The following is a 9,281-nucleotide window of genomic DNA, read 5'->3' as shown; positions in this document are numbered from 1 at the left end:
TTTTACGCGGGACCTCAAGCTTGCCGAATAACTTGGGATTCAGTAGCTCCTGCTTTCCTAGTAACATTTCATAGTAAAGGACATTTATAGTGTTTTGGTTTACTATACTAAGCTCCTATATAACGCTCGAGTGCTTACTGGCTTTTTAAGCATACATTAGCGCAGTCAGAGGCACAGCAGCGTGTCGCGCGAGCCACAGCCACCCCAAGTGGGAGAAAAGGTGAGATGAGAGGCACACCATATCCATGACCTGTTTATGTGTTCATGGATATGAAAGGATTCAAGGCAAAGATAGTTTCTTGAGAAGCAGGTGCAAAATCGAAAGTAGCAGCATTTGTGTTGCTTTTGAAGGATTAGTGCGTATACTAATGCCGCCATGCCTTCCCTGGCCAGGAATCCTCGGTGGTCTACGTACACTATCTTGTGACCAATATTCTTACCTTGATACAATAAAGGCGGAAGTACAAATGTTCCAAGGTTCATTGGCTGTGACGTCGATGCACTGTCGCATTCCTTTCAATCATAAATTATTGAACAGCAGTGAAACGATCTAACAGCATCTAACAAATTTACGTAAATCATTAGGCTCTGAACGGTTCAGTAACATTATAACCACTTTCCCACTGGTGAATATACATTTCCAGCAGCACCTACGTTTGTAAACTATTTCAATACCGCAGTTATGTGGTTATTATTGGCGAATCAAGTTTGTCGTCACAGTTAGCTGAAATGATGGTGTCAAGTATTAAGAAGGAGTAACATGAAATACTAGCACTGCCTGTCCTATGTATTGGGTTGTCTTTCAGGTACACATATCTAGAGTAATAAAACGTAAACACTATTCACAAAAGTCAACACGGAATCAATGAAAAACTGAATTTGCATAAACGACACAGCAGCATAACAGAGGGCTCTTTGTTAGGAATGGGCATGTTTTATAGAGGACGTCAACGTCCTGCACACTTTTGCCTGCTGCAGATGAATGACTGTCAACGGGAATAACGTCTTCATGTTACCATGATATGTGATCAAGCTTATTGGCCACCACAGATTGTCTAATGATATTTCAAATCGATTTACCCTTGAATACCTGGTGGCAAAATCGAAGTTGTAATTATAACAGTAAAACGATTATTTCACTTCTTTGCTGAACGTCATGGCAGAAGCTCCATGAATCTAATCAAAGGGGAACAAAAATGTCACAGGCCTGCGCGCAACACGCAGCACACTCATAGCGTAAGCTGGTTGAACGGCGCAAGAGTAGCTCCAATTTCGGCACCACGCACAACAAGGTCTTCGCCTCGATTTTGGCGAGAACGATCTGAACTGTCCGCCCGTCGTCGACGGAGAGGTGCGGCTTGTAATGCTCTCTGCACAGCAGTCTGCTCAGCCCGTTGTTGCCTGGTTGTAGCCGCGCACGTAGCTCTACTATTCGCTTCTGCAGCAGCGGTTCGTACCTTGCGAGCAGACGCCATAACGTGTACCGAAGAGGTACGCAGAATACGTGGCGTACATCTTACGTCGGGATAGCGTTTTTTGCGCGCCTCGTCTGAATCTCATCTCGTCTGAATGGCATCTCTTCGCACGCGGCGGTTGTGGGCACGTTAACCAGATGGCGCCACCATACTGCGGAGGCTCGGGTCGTCTGCGCCTGCGCGCCTGCCTAGGGCGCGTTTACAGGGCCTTTTTCTGACGCTGATAGCAAGCGCTTGCGTGGCTAAGTGGTAAATTATCCGACTCCCACGCAGCGGGCCTGGGTTCAGTCCTCGCGCAGAGTGGGTACTTTTTTTCGCATTTCCGGTGATACCGGTCACGGGCCAGCGGTTGCTTCATAGCCAACATAAACGGCTATTCGAATGAGCCCCTAACAGCTTATGCTGTAAAAAATGTCAAGTCGAGCTAGATTTCATGCTTAGGTGTCCATATTAGCGAATTCCTCATTCTTAGTGAACAGAGTTTTGTAAGCGTCCAAAAATAAAATCCTCAGCCTGCGGCTTGCCCATTTAGGATGAAGGCTACTCTCATGTGACATCAGCACAAGCGGATTCACTTGGAGCGACAAAGGGGGGAGGTCCGTTTTTGCGAAGGCAATTAAATTGACGAGGAAGATTAGCACCTTTGGTAGTACGTTTCTATGCAACAAAGACCTCTACTGACACAGAGTAAACCCAGACAGACTTCTAGACAAATAACCTATCGTTCTAACTTCGCCTAATACTTTCCTTCTGTGTCCTTTAATATGTCTTTACTGGACTAAAGCAAGCCGACTAATAGGGATAATGTTTTTAGTCTAGGGCCAGTTACAGTACTGGGCGTACACTAAAAACCGTAACGTATGTTTACGAATTTACTTTCACTCATAAAAAACCTTATTGTCCAGCCCTCAACACCGCCACCTGTCGTCAATCTGGCCCTCTGGAGAAAAAGTTTGGAGATCCCTGGGTGAGAGCTTGGGGCTGCTTAGCTCTAAGTCAGAGGTTTGATTTTGCCACTAGCCATACATTTATTTTATAGAAGTGGATCAAAACAATGCTTGACATGAACCTAATTATCATCGTTCCCCATAGTACCAAATTAGACAATAAACTATTGGCAATAACACAACTAAGACAAACATTACACACCACTAAAGACACCCAAAAGAATTTTCCGCTTGCTGGAAAGCAGCATGCGCACTACTCAGCAGTGACGGTACGTACTACTACGCCGCTCGATCGAAACTGATATTTGTGCGTTTTGATCTAAAAACTATGCAACCACAGTGAAGAAAAGTCAGGCAAGTTTTAAGGTGGTGAAACCTGGCGATGTGAGGTGGACCCGCTAGCTTACCACAGCCAAATGCTTCAGCAACAGTGGAGCACCCGATAGCTAATGTCGGCGCACCACACCCCTGTCGGCAACCTCAAGAACTGCTTGCCAGAAGGTTAACGTACCAACAAGCTCTCATAGCAAAGATTGTAACAGTGCCAGAGTTAGAGCGTTGTGGTGGGCAACGTCTTCTATTCATACATGGAGGAAACGGAGCGTGGCCCAACACGCGAGACAACCACAACTCCGCTGTTGGGAGAACACCCTGCAGATACTAGGCATGATACAAGGCTGACGCGATGATGCGCGCCAGCTGTGGCGATACCAACACCGTAATTCTTGAGTGCACAAGGTGAGACGGACGGAAAACATTGTTTATTTTTATTTATTTACAAACATTGCTGTCCTCGACTTGAGACAGTGCAGAAGTTCGGTACAGAAAAGAAAGACAATACGTAAAAGACAAACAATACCTAAAAACATCAAACAATAACACGCTTAGGGAAGAACGTGTAGAGGAGCTGTCAAGTGCAAATTGAACAGGGTACAATTTTGTGCGACATGATTACTCGTCCACAAGTGTGTCTGTGAGCCAACGGTTCAAACTATAAGACACTGCCTTAGTATGAAGGAGAGGGGTTGCTATTGTATCGGCTAAAATTGAACCGGAATGCCTTCTTTTAGACAGATTCGAGACTTGATACGTCAAATGTCCATTGAGCTGACCAAACAACTACTGCGTATTCAAGAACAGGCCTCACAAGACTTATAGGCTGTTAGCTTGCATTCATTTCTTGCGCCTTTTATAGTTCTCTTCACGTCTATAGCCGGAATTTACGAATAAACACCAGTATTTCTAAACGCTCAATAAAATTACTGGATAAATTGAGCCTCAAGTTAGCAGGCCGTTCGGTTCAGACAAGATGGTCTGTACATAAATGCTCAGTACGAACGCTAACGCACCATACGCTGATGCCAGAACGATGACCACGCTGCTGAAAAGACGACTGAGTGGAAGGTGACCGTATGTCCACTTGGCTTGACTGCTTCTTAAGCTAAAAACTAAGCTCATTTCTTTATATATTCTTCCTATCCGCACAAGGGCCACTCATGTGCAACGTTACCAGGGCAGCGCGACCACTGGAAGGTCAAAGCGGCCTGACTGTTAGTGCAATTCATATCGCAATCAAATGCCAACTCTGTCAATACACACAAGTGTACTTCTTAGTGTGCAGCAAACTTAAAATCGCATTATATGTTACCATACATTGTTCTGGGAATTCTGAGTAGCATACATTAGCGGCGAATACTGGAGCAAACGCAGACAGAAGGACACAGGGACGGGTGCGTAATTCATATTTGAATTGGTTATGAAAACATACCATGTAGATTAGATGCTTCACCATGTGAATTCTCTTCCCTCAGTGGTAGCCTGCAAAGGCAAAATCAACCAACAACCCCCTAGAAATAAGAATATATGTGAAAGAACATATAACATAGGTTCTGAAAATCTAGCATGCTCTCATACGTCATGCAATACCCCGTGCTGCAAAGCATTGTGCGTTCTGAATCTCAGCAGTAAATATCGCCATCTTACCACAATATCGGACACCTACATCCGTTCGTTGGCTTCAACTTATGCATTTAGTTTATGGATCACGTTGCTACCGTATTGCACGTTGGTACAGTATTTTCTTCCCTGAAAATGTCTGGCCAATATGTGAGAAAAGCTTCCATTGTGCCTGCCCAATTTCACTTTATTAACATTAGAAGATTATCAGGCATAGAGATATCGTGGTGTCACTTCGCGAGCACAACTGTACGGTAATTTCAAAAGCGAGTACATTGGCATGTGTTATAGCGACTCTTACCTTCGGCCGCTTTGTCTATGAAGTGCTTGCATCTAACGAAAAAGGAGACTCTCAGAGCCGGAAATCTGCGAAAGATTCCAAACAGTGCTTTCGAGTGTGTCAGCACAACCTCCTTAGTCATAGACAATGATAATGACGACTGCGACACGATGCAAGTGTTGATGGTTACGAGAAGGACAACGACTGTAGTGTGCACGCGGGCACAGTAAAGACGTAGACTATGGCATAACGACGATGAAAGCACGACGGCAACATTCGTAACGAAGAGGACCACCCAATGACGGGGTGCAGATGGCATAATGTACACTGATATGACTGGACAACATGAATTGCGCCTTTTGCCGTGAAGTAGTTAAGGAGAATTCTTCAATGGCTTTGCATCGCTAGCGGCGACTGCCAAAGGCGGAACGCGGCAGTTTGGTGAAATGCAAATATCAGTCGTACAACAGCCAGCAAAATAGCCTGCGTCGCAGCCCCGAAGCAGCCGTATACATGGAGTAAGAAAAATTGTGCAGAAATGATTGCCAGTGTACGCGAATAACCAGAACAAACGTACCAACGGAGGAACGAACGAAATAACGAACCAAGAAGCGAATTAACTAATGAACGAACGTTTTTCTTACTTGATTCCCACTACCGAACATCAAGAAGTGCCCAACGACGAAAACGGGGAAGAGGCAAAGGAAACTATGCACTTTGAATAGTAAAAGAGCGCGTTACGTGACAACCTTGAAGCGTAGTCAGAAATATATATATATATATATATATATATATATATATATATATATATATATATATCAGTGACATCTAGGCCTTCGTGATGTAATAGGTGTGAGGTAGCTTCTAGTCCCGTCGCTTTGGTTCCGCCTGCTCAGTTTCTTTCACCTCGCCTTTTAATATAGTAAAATACTAAGTGCTAAGGCGGCGTCCTGAAGTTTAGCAAGACAAACACTGCGCATGGGTTTCAACGCTTGTGTCGGGACTGTGAGAACGTGAAGCTTTCGAGGAATGATTGTTGTTGCCTGACGCCAATATCTGATGTTTGCTGAACGCGCTCGTGATGATCTTTTGGCTTCGAGCTTTTTTGCGGTTCTGATTAGGCTTCTCTGGTGGCGTCTCTGATCTATACAAGAACCGTTTCCGCAAAAACATTAATGTGAGTTTAAAACTATGGCTTTTTGGCTACTTGGTTAAGTACATCAGAGGGGGTCACAGCGCTAGAAGACACGGACAAGAACGAGAGAACAGGACGAGCGCCAACATTCTGCTGACTGTTTATTTGAGCGCCAAATTTCAACTACTATCTCAGTTGAATGTTAGCGCTCGTTCTGTTCTCTCGTTCTTGTCCATGTCCACTAGCACTATGACCCCCTCTGATTTAATGTGAGTACGTTGGTTGACGTAAATGACACGTTCATGGATAACTTTTTATTCATGGACACTTAAAAGGCACATTCTTGCCCTTGGCGTCGCCATGATGTTCCGTATACATTCCAAGGGCGATAACATCGTCACCGCGCACCGTATACTGTATGTGCGAATGAAAGCGAGTGAGGGGACCCGGACGATCACGGCACAATTTGGCACGCGGAAGTGGGGAAAGCTGACAGGAAACGCTCTGTTCGGTCGGCCGAAAGGCCGCCGGGGGATGTCAGGAAGGGAGGGAGGGGGGGGGGGGTAGGGATCGCGAAGGTCATTTCGTTCGCTGCTGCTGCGGTGCTTCCTCAAGCCAGCCTTTTGTCAGCGAGTGTCCGCGGACGTCGAGGGTCATGTGTGTTGATATTCGCCTGTGCGTACTCACACCAAATGTTTAGAAGTATTGCCAGTAAAAGTACCATCCTTACTTCGTATAGCTGCCTACTAATTTGCTATCGCAATCGATGCTTCGCCGTTCGGGCGAAACTGCAACTTTTTTTGGATGCGTTGTGTGCGCAGCACATGAGAGGCGTCAGACAACACACTAGGTTGACATCACTTAGAAAACGCGGTACAAAAATTCCCCGAAGCTTCGTTGACCTAACGTCCCGAAGGCTAATGAAACGGCGGAGCTGATGGCTTCAACTATAATTAAGTTCAACTATAATGATCTGCACCAACAGTGCAAGCTTTTCAGGGCACTCTATGGTCGGGCGTAGCGTGCGCGTCAGCTAGCGACGGTGGAGGCTGGCGACGCCAGATGCGTCACGTTACGGTGGCGGGTAAACCGACCCCACTATAGTCCAACGCGGGCGCCGCACTGCCTACACGCATGAACATTCTATACGAAACTCGGACTTTCAGGATGATACAAAACTGTGATCTGGCTGCACGTGGTGCCACCAGCATCTACCAGTCCATCTTGCTCGACGAGACGCCGTACATTCTAGGAGATGAGGACGGCGCGAAATGCGGTGTTTCGCATGTCGACGTCGGCTGCAGCCGGACACGCCGACGAACGACGGATACGTCGGCCGCGCATCGCACCATACTAAAGAGAGCTGCACTTTCGCTGTCGTGGCATCATCGCGCCGAGCGCGCTCGCGCGTCTACGCTACTTCGGACTAAAGTGCTTGGATATATATATATATATATTTTATTGCTTTGAGAAAATCTAGGAACTTTACGTCGGAATATGGGCGTCTTGCGCTGGAGTTTGAGGTATAGTAGCGGCGCCTGGTGGCGGCAAGAAAAGTTATCTGGGTAGTACCAGCTTGGGTAGTATTGAGCCCTGGCTGTGGCGAAGCATGTTTCTAGCCCGAGTTTTGCGTTGATTCACACTTTTTAACACGAAAGTGTTTTATGCCGGGGTCCACCAAGACTTCACTGACGTATTTCCGTCACGGAAATACGTCATAGAACATAATACAAAGAAAGAAACCAGAAGAAAAAGTTCCACAAACATGCAAAATTTGGGAATCGAACCCACGACCTCACGGTCCGCGACGATAGATCGCCGAGCGTTTAACCCATTGCGCCACAAACGCATTTGCAGAGAGCTACACAGACGCGCCTTATATATCTAACACTCCTCCGTGTACCCGCACTCTTGTTCGGGGCGGTGCCGCCGCCTACGAGCAGAAAAGAGAAGTACTGCATTATGACACTAACGCGCACCGACAGTGAACGCTTCGGTGGTCTCACCACTACGACGCCTCGATGCCAGCATTCGAAGGGACGCTGGCATCAAGAAGCACTACCAACGCCACCTAGGTGGCGTTGGTAGTGGCGTTCACCGTACTCAGCACAGCGGAGCGTGGCCTCCGAAATTAGCTCTGAAAATGTTTCTGAAGTTGATCGCGGAGGCTGCAATTACGACGCGCTGTACGCGCTGATTTGACTCGGTGACGATTCAGTTACGTGCTTTGTCTTGCGCGTTGTATTAGTGTGTCAGTTACGTGCTTCATCTTTCGCGTTGTGCTAGCGTGTGCAGCGTAGTGCAGCTTCCATATGCACGACGGTTGCTCATGATCATCGACGTTGGTAGTCGTGATGGAGGAGACGTGCCACCAGGCGTCAGCGTGGGTGCATCAACGCCTAAGGGCGCTTTAGCCACAAAACACCAATAGACATTATATATCAATGTGCAATAAACATTACACTACTTCTGTGAAGACACGTTTCACTTTCGTGTTCTATACCGATTCCTATATAAGAGGGATCAACCACATTTTTTCTGCTCTGTTGCGATTGCAAAAAGGCTCGTCACTTCTCAGAGACCACGCCTACCAAGCTGCGAGCTGGCCGCAGCCTAGTTTAACGAAAACGAACTCTCCGTGTGCCGTGGGACGTAATGCTGGAAGCACAAGGAATCGGCGACGCCGATCCGGAGAGACCTAGCTCAAACGCGAAAAAGCGTCACCGTCGTTACTGCTGCGTCGTGAGCTGCCACGATCAAGAAGGCCAGAATCCAAACATCAGATTCTACCGTTTTCTTTCAAGGCCTCACGAAGCGGAGCGTCGGGCGCGCTGGATAACTTGATTACCCCGCTATGAGCAGCACAGACTTGAAAGTTAAATGTGCTCATCCTTGACCTCAAACCAGCACGTTGAGACAGTGCAGCAAGGCAGTAGTGATTACAGCACATCGATATTCGAGCGCTCTCATAAAAAGCTATGTCAAGCGAGCAGCGCACGAGCTCGCGCTGCAGCGCGATTCGCACGTAGTACGTTACTGCGAGCTCAAATGCATTGCATCAGTTATTCATCAATTGCTGAAGGGACAGATAGCCGTTACTACAGCGCAGGCATGACTACTTGTTTAGCGGCATGCAGTCAACAAATATTACAGGAGGTCCGTCGTTTCGCGGCATGCTGAAGGAGCGGTGCCTTCGCGGCGCGTACGATCGTACGCTCGAGCAGTTCGTCCATCGCGGCATGCTGAAAGACCGCTGCCGCCGTGGCGAGTACCCGTCATGCGCTGGAATAGTTCCTTACACAAGATGTCTTATTACCGCTGCTGTGAATTTATTTATAGCAAGCATTTCGTGTTTCTGCGCGTGAATCTAGCTGCGTGCAAACCTTACCTGATGTTCAACTTCGTACGCGACTCGCTTCACTTGCGATTGACACCGTGCTTAAACTTCGCCGCTTATTTCTTTAACGGCGTGCACGTATTCGGCGTTG

The sequence above is a fragment of the Dermacentor silvarum genome, chromosome 9 (assembly GCF_013339745.2).
Source record: "Dermacentor silvarum isolate Dsil-2018 chromosome 9, BIME_Dsil_1.4, whole genome shotgun sequence".
Taxonomy (NCBI): domain Eukaryota; kingdom Metazoa; phylum Arthropoda; class Arachnida; order Ixodida; family Ixodidae; genus Dermacentor; species Dermacentor silvarum.
This window is presented reverse-complemented; position numbering follows the sequence as displayed.